Genomic DNA, 14,051 nt, shown 5'->3' with positions numbered 1-14,051 from the left:
TGTCACTAGCCAGACTACTGAACTGCCCTCCACCTCCACTGCCGCTAGTGGAGAGGAGGCCCCACCAAAAGACCAACAGGCCACCAGCACCCCTCCCCCTGCAGAAGGAGAACCACCCGGCAAATGTTCCCTGCAATCCAGGCAGAAGCCAAAGACTATTGCCAAGACCCTGTCCGGAAATAAGACTCTCCTGTTTGTCACCCTTGTGTCCCACTCTGTCACCTTGTCCACTTTGAACTGCCATTGCTCCCCTTCCTATGTCCCCTTGGACAATGCACCTGCGCTACTAATAGACTGGAACAATAACTGGACTTTTCTCCATCATCACCCCAGCCTATTGCACTTCCCCCTTTTCTCCATAGCACTTCAATAAATACACATTGAAAAACGTTAAGTGTAAAGTATGTCAAATGATTGAAGTATGTGTTCGTTTAACAAGGTTCAAACATTGCAAATCAACTGTACGGTAATGTGCACATAGGATAGACCTGTAGTTGGTTGTAGTGAACATACGAGGAGGGATAGTGGGGCACCAACATCTGCAAAAAGAGTTGCCAAAGGGTACAGTGGGTGGGCATAGAAGTGGGAAAGCACAGCCTGCCAGTGACAGTGTGAAACAAACAAATTACAGTGAAATGTGAAGTTACACTGTCTTACCTGTGTGTCATTGGAAGTTTTGCCGATTCACTGCAGTTCTGTTGTCCTCATCCTCATCCTCTGCCTCCTCATCTTCACTTTCCACAGGGTCCATGGCTGCCACACGGCCATCTCCAGCCTCCTCCTCCTGCAGCAAAGGCACATGGCATCTCAAGGCAAGGTTATGCAGCATGCAGCATGCCACGATGATCTGGCAGACCTTCTTGGGTGAGTAGCACAGGGATCCCCCAGTTAGATGGAGGAACCGAAACCTGGCCTTCAAGAGGCCAAATGTACATTGAATGATCATTCTTGTTCGCCCATGTGCCTCCTTGTAACGCTCCTCTGCCCTTGTCCTGGGATTCCTCACAGGGGCCAGTAGCCATGATAGGTTGGGGTAACCTGAGTCACCTGCAAATATTGAGGGACAACATTTAGCCACACACTATGCCATATGGCCCACACCATACCCATACACCAACATCCACTGGGTGAGAACCAGGGCTCACCTATTAGCCACACCCTGTGCCTCTGTAGTTGGGCAATCACATTTCGGATGCTGCTATTCCTCAGGATAAAGGTATCATGCACAGACCCAGGATACTTTGCATTGACATGGGACATGTACTGGTCCGCCAGGCACACCATCTGGACATTCATTGAGTGAAAACTCTTGATTTTTTAACACCTGTTCATTTTGCCAGTGGGGGGAACAAACGCAATATGTGTGCCATCAATCGCACCAATGATGTTGGGGATATGCCCCATTGCATAGAAGTCAGCCTTCACTGTGGCCAAATCCTCCACCTGGGGGAAAGCAATGTATCTTCACATGTGTTTAATCAGGGCATCCAGCACTCTTGTCAGCACTATTGAGAACATTGGCTGTGATATTTCTGCTGCCAAGCCCTCTGTCACTTGGAAAGAACCCGTTGCCAGGAAATGGAGCACAGAGAGGACTTGCACAAGAGGGGGATCCCAGTGGGGTGACGGATAGTAGATATCAGGTCAGGCTCCAGTTGGGCACACAGCTCCGTGATTGTGGCCCTGTCAAGTCTGTAGGTGAGGATAATGTGCCTGTCCTCCATTGTTGCCAAGTCTACCAGGCATCTGTACACAGGGGTATGTCTCCATCTCCTATTCATTCGCAGCTGTAGCAGTCTAAGGGACAAAAGAGTGAGGAGCCAGTCACAAACTGTACATTGTAGCCACAGCAGTACAATGCATGATGTTAATTTGAAATCTATAAGTGGCATCTGTCCTGTAGCTACAATTGTGAACTGTGATGCAGTTATAATCCAGGGCCTGACCCCCCTGCTGAAATGGCATCCACCTGTCCTGTATGGAGGGACAGGTGGAAGTGAGGTAATTCCCCTGAAGTTGTGCTCCGTTGCGGGAGGCGGTTGGGAACCGCCGTGCAACGCCTCATTGGATAATATTGGCCCCTATGGGGTACAGTGGCCAATGGTGATGTATACTGGCGGTGACTGTATGCACCGCTGTGGGCGTCACCGCCATTTTCTATCCGTTCACTCACTTGCTACCTGACCTTCAACAGGACAGGACCTACAATGAATGTGCTGCTGTTGCCTGTGTCTGGAACCGACCATGGCACATGTGACTGGGGAAGGGGCCACTGCTTTCACCTCGGCAGAGTTGGAGAGACTGGTGGATGGCGTCCTACCCCAGTACGGACTGCTGTATGGGCCTCCAAACCAACAGGTGAGTACACTGTGAGCACGATGCATGGTGCATGAATGCATGGAGTGGTACGTGTGAAGGCCTCGTGTAGGGAGGGGGGTTAGTGGATGTCCCCAGGGTGGCGTGCAGCTTGTGTGCTGTGCAAATGGGGATGGGAACGGGTATGGTGGGCAATGAGTGTAACAGGCAGAACTGTCTGACTAATACCTTTCCCTGTCTGTATTGCCTCTGCAGGTCAGCACCCATCAAAAGAAGGGTATATGGTGTGCCATCGCCAAGGACGTGTGGACCCTGGGGGTCTACGGCAGGCGGAGCACTCACTGTCAGAAATGGTGGGAGGACCTGAGACACTGGGCACAGAAGACGGCGGAGGCCCAGATGGGGATGGCCTCCTAACGAGGAAGGGGTGCCCGTCAAACCCTAACCCCCCAGATGGCCCGCATACTGGCGGTGGCCTTTTCAGAGCTGTATGGGTGCTTGAGGTCATAGCAGCAGCCACAAGAGGGTGAATACAGTGCCCATCATTACTACTTATGCCTGGTGGGGTGGTATCTGGGTGGGTGATGTGTTTGTGGGTGCCCAGAGGCCTGGCCTGACATTGCAGAGTAGGTCCCATGTTGGCCAGGGTTCTGATGTGATAGTCCTCCTACCTAGCTTGTAGGCATCCACTACTGGGCAGGGCTGTGTGGGTCTGTAGGTGCAATTGGCGCTATGTGTTCATCCCCATGCCCTGGTGACTACCATTGTTACTGGTAGTGCATTGAATAGTGTGTAGGACTGTTCCCTGTGTGTGAGTGTGCTGTGTACGCCAACGGTGGTGTTGGTGCAGCCATTGACCAAGTGTATCCTTTGTCTCCCCCCTTTTTTGTTTTGTCATCCTGTCCTTATGTGCATTAGCATCATCTGGCTGAGAAGCAGAGGCACCGGTGATGGAGGGAGCTGCATCCCACAGGACCCAGGATGCAGAGTCCACCGACGCTGCGTCCACCAGTGCGATGGAGGGTGGGGGAGCACCACAGTGGAAACTGGAGGGGAGAGTTTAGACACAGATACCTCCTCCGATGTAAGCTCCCTGGTGGTGGCGGACACCTCTGTACCCACCCCAGCTACAGGTACAGCCGCCACCCCCTTACCAGCACTGACCTCGCAGCAGCCCCTCAGTGAGTTGCCCGTGCCCACTCACCCAGGAGGGTGGGCATCTCCTTTACCCCAGGCACCTCAGGCCTTGCCCCAGTGAGCACTGCTGCCCTGAGTGAGGAGGCTATTGACCTCCTGCGAATAATCTCTGTTGGGGAGTCAACCATTGTGAATGCCATCCACGGGCTGGCAGACCAAATGCAACAGACCAATACGTTTCTGGAGGTCATTCACACTGGCTTGGCGGCCCAAAAGAGATCAATCCAGGCTCTGGCCTCCTCTCTGATGGCAGCCATTGTCCCTGTTTTCACCCTCCAACTTCCTCTTCCCAGTCCCATTCCCCTCAACCCCAACGTATCCGGAGCACACAGGCAGACGGGCATGCACACAAGTCAACACACAAGAGTGGCACAGGCAAACACAAGCACCACACTTCATCCCACAGGCACTCACATAAACACAATCCAGATCAGACATACCAACATCCACTGCCTCCACTGTGTCCCCGTCATCCTCCTCCTCCACCTCCCTCCCAGTTGTGTCTACACTTACACCTGCATGCACTACATCAACATCCACTACCGCCATTACCAGCATACCTATCAGAACACACACCTCACTGGCAGTCACCACCCCAACAGCCATGCACACGTCCCCTGTGTCATCTCCCACTGTGTCTGTCCTGCCTCCCAAGGTACACAAACGCAGGCACTCAGACACCCAACAGCCATCCACCTCACAACAGCATCCAGCCCATGCACCTTCACCCAAACACAGCAGACAGACACCTCCTACAACCACTCCATCTCCCTCCACTCCCATACCTTCTCCCTCTCCCCACCCCAATGTCCCTAAGCAGCTTTACCTCTCCACCCCCTTCCCTACCCCTCCACCCCCGTCCTTCACGTCTGGCCAGGGTGGCTAAAACCCAGGCAAGCACCTCAGCCACCCAGTCCACGGGCCCAGTAGTGTCCACGCCCCCTCGTGGTGGTAAAGGATCCAGGGCACCAGGCTGCCTCACAGAAAGGGTGCCTGCCCCAAGTGCTGCCAGTAAGGGCAAGGAGCCATCCCCAGCTGCTGCCAGGAAGGGCAAGGAGCCTGCCCCAAGTGCTGCCAAGAAGATCAAGGAGCCATCCCCAGCTGCTGCCTGGAAGGGCAAGGGGCCTGCACCAGCAGGCAGGAAGGACAAGGGGCCTGGTGCTGGGCCTCAGTCAGAGCCCCCACCACTAACAATGGTTGTGCAGCTGTCTGAGGCTGCAGGGGATGGGCTGGAGCCTCTCCCACAACTGCCATCACCACCACCACCACCAGCAGTGGGCAGCCACCCGAGGCTGCAGGGGATAGGTTGGAGCTTCCCCCCTACCACTACCAGCAACAGGAGCACCACCACCACCAGCAGTGGGGAGCCATCCAAGGCTGCAGGGGATGGGCTGGAGCCCCCCCCACAACCACCACCAGCAGCAACAACACCACCACTGAACAGCCGTCACCGCCGGCGAACGGTCTGTAGTCCTGCCTCCATGGGCTGTTGTGCTGCCTGCCCCATGCAAATCCTGTAGGAATGACACCCAGCTGAGAGACTGTGACCTTGCACTCCTCAAGATCTGCATCACAGGGCACAATGCCCCCTCCAGAACCAGTGGGGAAGCCACCTACTCACCCCCTTCTCACCAGGATGAAGATCACAGGGCACAATGCCCCCTCCAGAACCAGTGGGGAAGCCACCCACTCACCCCCTCACCCCCTCCTCCCCGGGATGAAAATCACAGGGCACGATGCCCCCTCCAGAACCTGTGGGGAAGCCACCCACTCACCCAGTCCTCCCCAGGATGAAGATCACAGGGCACGATGCCCCCTCCAGAGCATGTGGGTAAGTCTCCCACTTGAGAGACTGTGGCCTTGCACTCCCAGGACCAAGCATGGGGCATGTTGCCCCCTCCAGGACCAGTGGATTTGTTCCGTCTGCCGGCTGAGGTGCCCCCCGTTCCCCTTCCCCTAAGGTTCCTGTCTATTTTCAAACTGATGCCCCTGCAGTGTTCTCTCTGTGATGTTGCAGGAGACAAGTGGGGCCTTGGACTTTGTCATGTGGCCTAGTGGCCCACGCACATTGAGGACTCACTTTCATCTATTCGTGTTGTCCTTGCATTATTCCTGAGGGGTGCGGGGTAAATATGTTTTCTTACTGCATCTGATTGTGTGTATGGTGTTGGGGGTGTGGGGGTGTGTGATGCGTGTGTGTGTCACTCCCTTTTTCCTCCCCCCCGTGTGCTAGGCGACTGTACTCACTGTGTTTTATTTTCCCAACAAAAAATACAATGCTCACTTCAGCTGCTGTCTAGAAAGTTTAGCCGGTGATCCGTCAAGCCAGGGCCAAGAAAAAAGGAGGTCCCAAAACGCTTTTTCCCCTATGCATTTTTCCAAAGGGATTTTAAACAGGAGTCACGCCCGAACCACTGGACAAATTTACACCAAATTTGGAAGAAACTTAGCTCTTGGTTCAGAAAGCGCACTTTTTCTTATTTGTGCAAATCCATTCAGTAGTTTTTGAGAAATTAAAAAAATATATATATATATATATAAAAAGACAAACCCTCCAGATCTCATGTTGACATCTGATTGGTTGCCAACAAGTCAACAACTAAGTGTTGGCAGACATCTTAGGACTCAGCTTCAGTTGAGCCCCAGAAAAAAAGATTTAAAAAAAGAGAAGGTACCAGGGATGGGACACTCTGACCCCTTAGCTCTGGTGCTGGGGTCCCAGAGGGACCCCCCAGAACAAAAAAGTATTTGTTTTTTTAACATTTTTGCAGAGAGTCACAGTGGATGTACTTGTTTTAATGAAGCCTTTGGGTGGGTCACGTCGGGGCAATGAAAAAGGAGGGTGGCCCACAGTCCTCCCCCCACAGCTTCTATTAGCCCTGGGGACCGCCACCTCCCTGGGGTGGTCAGTAAGAATAATGCAGGGGGCAGCCTAGTCACTCGCAGCCGTGGGGACCGCCATCTCCCGGGTCAAAGATAGTATTGTATGTGGGGAGACACAGCCCTCTCACAGCCCTGGGGACCGCCATCTCCCGGGGCAAAGATTGTATTATATGCGGGGGTACACAGCCCTCTCACAGCCCTTGGGACCGCCACCTTCCCATAGCAAAGACTGAATTGTATGCAGGGGCTGCCCGGCCCCACCTGCAGCCCCGGGGACTGCCACCCCCTCAGTGCAAATGTTGAACTGTATGCAGCGGAGGTCACATGCCCCCCCCCTGCAGCCCCAGGGACCATCACCTCCCCAGGGATAAAATAAAGAATGAAGGGGGGGTCTGTTGAGGACTCCCGGGAACCCAGCTAAAGCAAATATAACTCCGCTTTCTGCGTGAGAGCTGTCAAACTATAACTCGCGCCCCTGCCATGCACAGTTTTTTCCTATTTTTTTTTTACTGCAAATATTACATTGATATTATCAATGATGTTATCAAAGATGTCATGAGGCCGTAATTTATGGGGTAATTTGCAGTGCATGGTGAGGGTGCGAGTTATACTTACCTTAGGGCACGAGTTATAGTTACTTGAGATTACTAACTATAACTGGTACATTTAAAATGTGAGCCTAACTATAATGCCCCTGGACCTTGGTTTTTTTAAAGTGAATTTCTATGCTTTTTTAAAAATTCTATTTCCTAATTATAACATCCTTGTAACCTTTGTTTTTTTCTGTGAATTTCTATGTTTTTTTAAAAATATTTAGTAATTTTCATTGCATTACATTAATCCAACCACGTCCCCCACAAACTTTGGCTGTGCGCAGCTGGGGTAGGTGGCAGGGCCTGGCATGCGACCAGTCCCTGCAGCCAACCCCTAAAAGAACCCAACTCAGTGCTGCGCACAGTCTTCGGATGTGCACAGTGGTGGTTGGTCGCAGGGTCTGGCCTGTAGGCAGTCCCTGCGACCAACCAGTGTCACCACTCAACCCTGCATGGCCCTCCCTCCTCAGGTCACTGTTGGCCCTGGGGAACCCATCCCCTGGTGGCCCAGCGTAATTACAGAATGTTTTTGGGGGGACTGGGAGCTGCGAGGCCTCCGGCCAATCTCGGCCCCAGGGACACCCTGACCCCTTAGCACAGGTGGGGGTGTCCGAGAGGAACCCCCAGAGCAACAAAAACAAAGTACATTCTTTTTTTGCCACGACTTCGTGAAATTTGCAAATTTGAAGAAAAAAACAAGCGTGGGCTCCTACCCCTGTTTTATTTTATAGGCCCTCGGGTGGGTCAGGTTCCGGTGGCATAAATGATTTAGTGGGGGATGGCTTCCAGTCGCCTCACAGCTCCAGGGACCACCACCTCCCCGAAGCGTTCATTTTTTAAAACGCGGGGAGGCCCGTGGCCCTCCCGCCGCCCTGGGGACCGCCACCTCCCCAGGGCTTTCATCTTTGTATATGCAGGGGGGCATGGGGCTCCCTGCTGCCCGGGGACCACCACTTCCCCAGGGATTTTGTTTTATGTATGCGGGGGTCCGCAGCCACCCCCGCACCCTGCGAACCACCACGCCCCAGGGCAAATCTTTTTTTATAAAAAAGGGGATCCCTATAGGACCCCTTGCGCCCTGGGGACCACCACCCCCTGGAGCTTCTATGAAGATATATGTGGGGGCCCATGGCCCCCTGTGCCGCGGGGATCACCACCCCCGGGGGAAAAAGAAAACACACGGGGGCTTCTCAGTAACAAAATACGGAAGCCCTCATCTGCACATCTTAACATTTTTGCAGCTAATTCATGACTCAGTCATGATTCTGCCACAAAAAGATTAATAAAAATGCCTTTTAGCCCTGGGGGGTCCCCACCACCAGAGCTAAGGGGTCAGGGTGATGCTACCTGTCCCCTTTTCTTTATATTTAACTTTTTTTCTTGGGACTCGGCTAAGATGGCTGGCAACACTTCCTTTTTGAAGTGTTGGCAGCAATCAGATCTCAGCACGAGATCAGGAGGGGTTGTGAATCCTTTGCGTCCCTATATATACAAATTTGGATTTAAAAAAAAAGTATTAGTGGATTTCGATGGCATTTTAATGAAAAGTAATTTTAAATACTATATGTTATTAAAACTCATGCCCCACAAGACCTTTGGCCATGCGTGGCCTTACAGTCAGGCCTTGCAATCAAGCCCTTATAACCACCCAACCCTGCACCACGCATGGCTTTTGGGCGTGCGCAGGTTGGCCACAGAGCTCTGTCAGTGGATGCGTGAGTTGGGTGTATGAGTCTATGAGCGGGTCTAAGTTGGAGCATGAGTGTCTGAGCGGGTGTGTGAGTGGGCGCCTGAGCCTCTGAGTACATGTATGAGTGAATGAATTAGTGTTTGAATGAGTAATATTTTGTGAATAATTCACAGAAATGTGTAGAAATTCACAAATTTTTCATGACTATCACACGTCATGACGCAAAATTACATAAACCTATAATCTAGCCCTAAAACACACCTATATCACACCCCTAGGGTGAGGTTATCTTCACCCTGATCCCTGATGCCACTTCCAATTTTAATCTTCACCCCCCCAGGGTCCGTGTTCAGTGAAATAAAATGACAGTCGCAACTTTCTAGTCAGGTTGCAGTTAGCCAATTGCAACGCTTCTTTTGGCATGCATATTTGTGAAAAAGTCACGAATTTTGACAAATTATTTGCGGACTACTCGCGCAATATTAGCACCAGAGATATACACATTTATGTGCCCTTAAATATCTGCTAAACTACTGAACAGATTTACACCAAATAACAGAAAGCACAATCTGCGTATCGGCAGCTAGCTTTCTGCCTAACTTGGTGTAAAACAGTTCTTTAGTGTTCATCGTGATCCTGGCTCCTGAATCCACTAGTAGTTTAACACATTTGTCACCAATCCCTACATCAATATAGAGATGTACAGACATGGCAGGATCACCACTTATCACTGAACTATCAGTGACCACCATAACTCTAAGGTCATCTTGAATAGTATCTATCTCAATGCATTCAGCTTCAGAAACATTTGCGACACCAGACATGTTTGTATGTGCACAGTCATTTTTGAGGTAAATTCCACTGCGTTTACCAGTTTGGCAGACCTTAGCAAAATGGCCAACTTTGTTACATACCCTGCATGTTACATTCCTAGCAGGGCTTAGTTTGATACTTCTAAAATGTTTGGGATTACCATATCTACAACATATATTTGTTTGTACGAAAATGAATTACTGTTGCCTCGTGTCACTTTGGCAGGCTTGTCCTCTCTAGATTTTACCACACCTATGACTTCAGGTGATCATTATGTGTGTTCAATTCCATCCTTCACTTAGGTCCAAACTGCTAGCATCAACTGAGATAGTGTATTGTGTTTTGGGGTCAAATGGTTTCAAAATCGTAGAACCAGATAGTTATGGTTTAATCCAATCAAACATTTCTTGCTGTGCTTTGCAGACAACAATGATGGCCTTGTGTGTCTCCGTCTCATGTTCTCTACAGGCACCGATCCGGACTACTAGTTCTACATAATACGTGGTGTAAGTTGCTCTCTTTTGTTTATGGGTTCTGGGTCCTGCAGTTTCAGTAGAAAGCTCATCGCCAGTAAATTGTAGTAAGATTCTCACACAAATGGAAGAAGAGTCACGTTGATTTGTAACATACAGAGACTACATCAGAGGAGCGCCTGATCAGGCAACTACCTCAACCAAAAGCTGTCCTTTTGAAATACTTCTCTACATCCTATGAGACTGTGGTGACATCATAAACAGTAAGCTCTCACATATTAACACTAAGCATTATGCACCAAGGAAAAAAGCCCTTAAACACTACTCTATTTTTCTTTCAGTATGCTGCTGCCAGCATTTAAGGCCTCTGTCTTAACTAATCTGTTGCAGGTTTCAGCCACAGAATAACAATACCCTTCTAAACTAACTTGAAGTATGGACTGTGGACTCTCCACTAAGCCCACAATGGTAGCTTTTTATGGATCACATTTTTTTTATTGAGTTTTACATAGAAAAGCACAAAGCACATTGTGTAAATCGAAAACGAGTCAATCACCCAGGTACAGCATTTCAAACTGATATCCAAGCAGACACATACATGCTCTCCCTTTTCGCCCACTTCCAAGCTTTTAGAAGAGCAGGGTAGGTAAAGACAAAGGCCTGATAACTTCAGTGCTATGTGCATAAATAAACAAAACTTAACATAAACTAAACAGCAGAAAAACTGGGCCTCCCCCAGCAAACATATCACTCTTCCCCCCAGGAATCCCCACATCTCTACAGGCCTACATCGTACCAGGTCACCCCCAGCCACCAGCCAAGCGCCTACTGAGAAGGAGCATCCGTCAACCCCAAGACCCTCAAGTAAGCCGGGCATGTCAGTTCCGTGTACTCAGTTGACAGTATCTCAAGAAACGGCTTCCATAACGTATTTATATCACCCACTCTCTGCTGGGAAACCAGAGTAAGCTTCTCCATTGCAAGAATAAACCACAGTTTCTGAAGCCAGGTCTCATAAGTCGGTTCCCTGTCCGTCCCCCATAAGGCTAGGATCGATTGTACAGCCACGTTGAGTGCCAGCGCCACCTGTCGCCCTCTCAGGGAACGTAGCGGGAAGGAGAGGGGGTTGGGCAAGGCTAGAGGTATATACGATGGAAACCTAGGGAGCTCTGTCCGGAACACTTTATCAATATCGTCTAAAATGCTCGTCCAATATCTCTGAAGTTTGGGGCAGTGCCAGAGCAGATGTACCAGCGAGCCTGTGTTACCACACCCCCTCCAGCAGAGGCTGGTCCTGGTAGGGTCCCATGAGAGTATCCGGGCAGGAATATAATACCAATAGGAAGCCACTTTATATGCTGTCTCTGTCCCTGCCGCATTGAAAGCTGTGTGATGTGCTCTATAGTATATATTTTTCCATTCTTCGTCAGAGAACTCCCTCTCTAGCTCCCTCTCCCATCTAAGTTGCCCCTTAGTCTTAGGCAAGCGTTCTTTTCCTTGTAAGAGTCTATACAGCTCTGAGAGGAACCACCTGTCATCCTTCTTTGTCAACAGCCATTTTTCGAACGGCGTGAGTGGCCTATCCATCAGAGCTCTGTTCGCCAGCAGAAGAGCCCAATGCCTCACCTGGTAGTACACTAACCTATCATTAACCTATCTGTCAAGCTTCTCTCATCTGATCAAAGGAGAGAACTCCCTGTGCATCAAACAGACACCCCACCCTTTTACAGCCTCCATCATACCATCGGCGTAGAGCCTCCAGACATAGCCCAGGCTCAAAGTCAGGATTCGCTCCTATTGGGGTCATGGGGGATGGAAACGAAGTAAGCCCTGCCCGACATGCCACAGCATCCAATACACGAAGCGTCGCTCCCGTAATCGGGGAGGAGTATAGGCCCGGGGCCTTATGTCGACGTAGAAGCCAAGGTTCCTTCCAAATTTGTGATCCCGCCACCGCCTGATCCATGAAGCACCAGTGCTTCTCCTTAAGCGGACGACTCCACTCCAAGAGAAAGCGTAACTGTGCTGCCTGATAATATCATATGAGGCAAGGGACCGCCAGCCCTCCCTCCGCTCTAGGGTGATATAAAAGTCTTCTAGGAAGCCATGCAGTGCGCCCATCCCAAATAAACTTAAGTATTGCCGACTGAAGGGTCGCTAGCGCACGAGGTGGGGGAGCCAGAGGTAGCGTCTGGAAAACGTACAATATACGCAGTAATGTGGTCATCTTAACCGCCGCAACCTTGCCCAGCCAGGAAAGTTTATGTTTCGCCCAGCTCTCCAAATCGCGCTGCACCTCCCGGACCAACGTCGCATAATTCAAGTTCACCGTCTTCGTAACCGAAGACGCCAGTTCAATACCTAAGTAAGGGAGCTGTGATGAGGACCAAAGAAACGGGAATCGAGTCTTCAACTCTTGCTCACGCTCTGGGTTCACAGACAAGCTAAGGACCTGGGATTTCTGCATATTTACCCGGAACCCCGAGATCCGACCAAACTCCTCCATTATCGCCATTAGTTCAGGCAGTGAGGTCGCGGGCTCAGAGAGGGTAAGAATCACATCATCTGCGTGCAGCGTGATAAGATGGTGATCCCCTCCAAACTTCACCCCAGAGACCAAGGGGCTGTCGTGTAGACGCTGAGCAAAGGGCTCCATGTAAAGTGCAAACAAAAGGGGGGAAAGAGGGCACCCCTGTCTGGTCACCTGTCCGATTGGGAACGGCAAAGAAACTATACCATTAACCCGGACTGTAGCCCTAGGTGAGCAATAAATGCACTGAACCCATTTCCTGAAGGCCGGGCCTAATCCATAACATTCCAATACCCGAAATAAGTAGGGCCAATGGACCCTATCAAACGCCTTCTCTGCGTCAATAAAGAGGAGCAGCGTCTCCCTACGTGATCTATTAATTTTATCTATCAGATGTAGCAGTTGTTTCGTATTATCGCTGCACTGGCGATGGGGTATAAGGCCCGTCTGGTCTGGATCTATAAGACCCGGCATATAGGGGTTAAGGCAATGGGCCAGTATTCCGGTAAAGAGCTTAGCGCCTATGTTCAGAAGCGAGATTGGCCTGTACGAAGCGCACTCCTCTGGGTCTTTCCCTTGCTTGTGAATCACCGCAATGGTAGCTTCAGACAAGGTGGGTACAAGCATCCCTGACTCCTGAAAGTAGTTGAAGAGACGCGCCAGAAGCGTAGCAAGTTCCACGCAAAAAGTTTCATAAAAGAGCGCTGTAAAGCCATCAGGGCTGATCTAAGGAAGACGCTTCCCTCTCCGCAAGTGGAGTGATTGCCATCCCCCCCAGAAATCCGGCAGGATTCGCCCCCTCTGGGTATCATCCGTATACAATTCCCGGTAAAATTCGGCGAACACTTCTGCAATGTGATCGTCTGAGTGAGCCTCTCTTCCCGAAGGAGAGCGGACCATTTTTATCGCTGCCGCCGCACGCTGTGCTCTCAACCGATGCGCCAGGAGCCTGCCACATCTATTACTCCCTATATAGTATTTATGCTTAAGCCGCACTAACCCGTATTCTGCCCTGTCCCAGTCCAGCCGCTTCAGCTGCTGCCTCGTTTTCTCCAGTTCCCTCCAAATTCTTGGAGCACACATAGATTTGTGGGATCGCTCCAGAGCTGCCACCCTTTGCTCTAGCGCTGCCCTCTTATCCCTCCTTGCTCTATTATCTCTTGCTGATAACGACATTACCTCCCCCCGCACCACTGCCTTCAGAGCCTCCCACAGAGACTCCAAGCTAATTATCCCATCATCATTGTGGTTAAGGTAATCCAAAATCACGCGCAGAAGCGACTCCTCCATTTCTCAATTCTGCAAAAATGTATCTCTGAAACGCCAGCTCGAGACGCCCACCCTACCCACATCCACACCAATCTCCACCGTGATAGGCGCGTGATCTGTAAGGGCCCTGGGCTCTATTGTGATCTCTCGGACTTGAGAAGCGAGCTCCAGTGAGGCCAGAAAGAAGTAAATCCGTACGTACGTCTTGGTAGCTGCCGAATAAAAGGAGTAGTCCCTAAGCGAAGGATGTGAGCTCCGCCAAATGTCTTCTAGTCCACACTCGGCCA

Source organism: Pleurodeles waltl, chromosome 3_1, assembly GCF_031143425.1.
Source record: "Pleurodeles waltl isolate 20211129_DDA chromosome 3_1, aPleWal1.hap1.20221129, whole genome shotgun sequence".
NCBI classification, from domain to species: Eukaryota; Metazoa; Chordata; class Amphibia; order Caudata; family Salamandridae; genus Pleurodeles; species Pleurodeles waltl.
The sequence above is the reverse complement of the archived record's forward strand: the minus strand, read 5'-3'. Positions refer to the sequence as shown.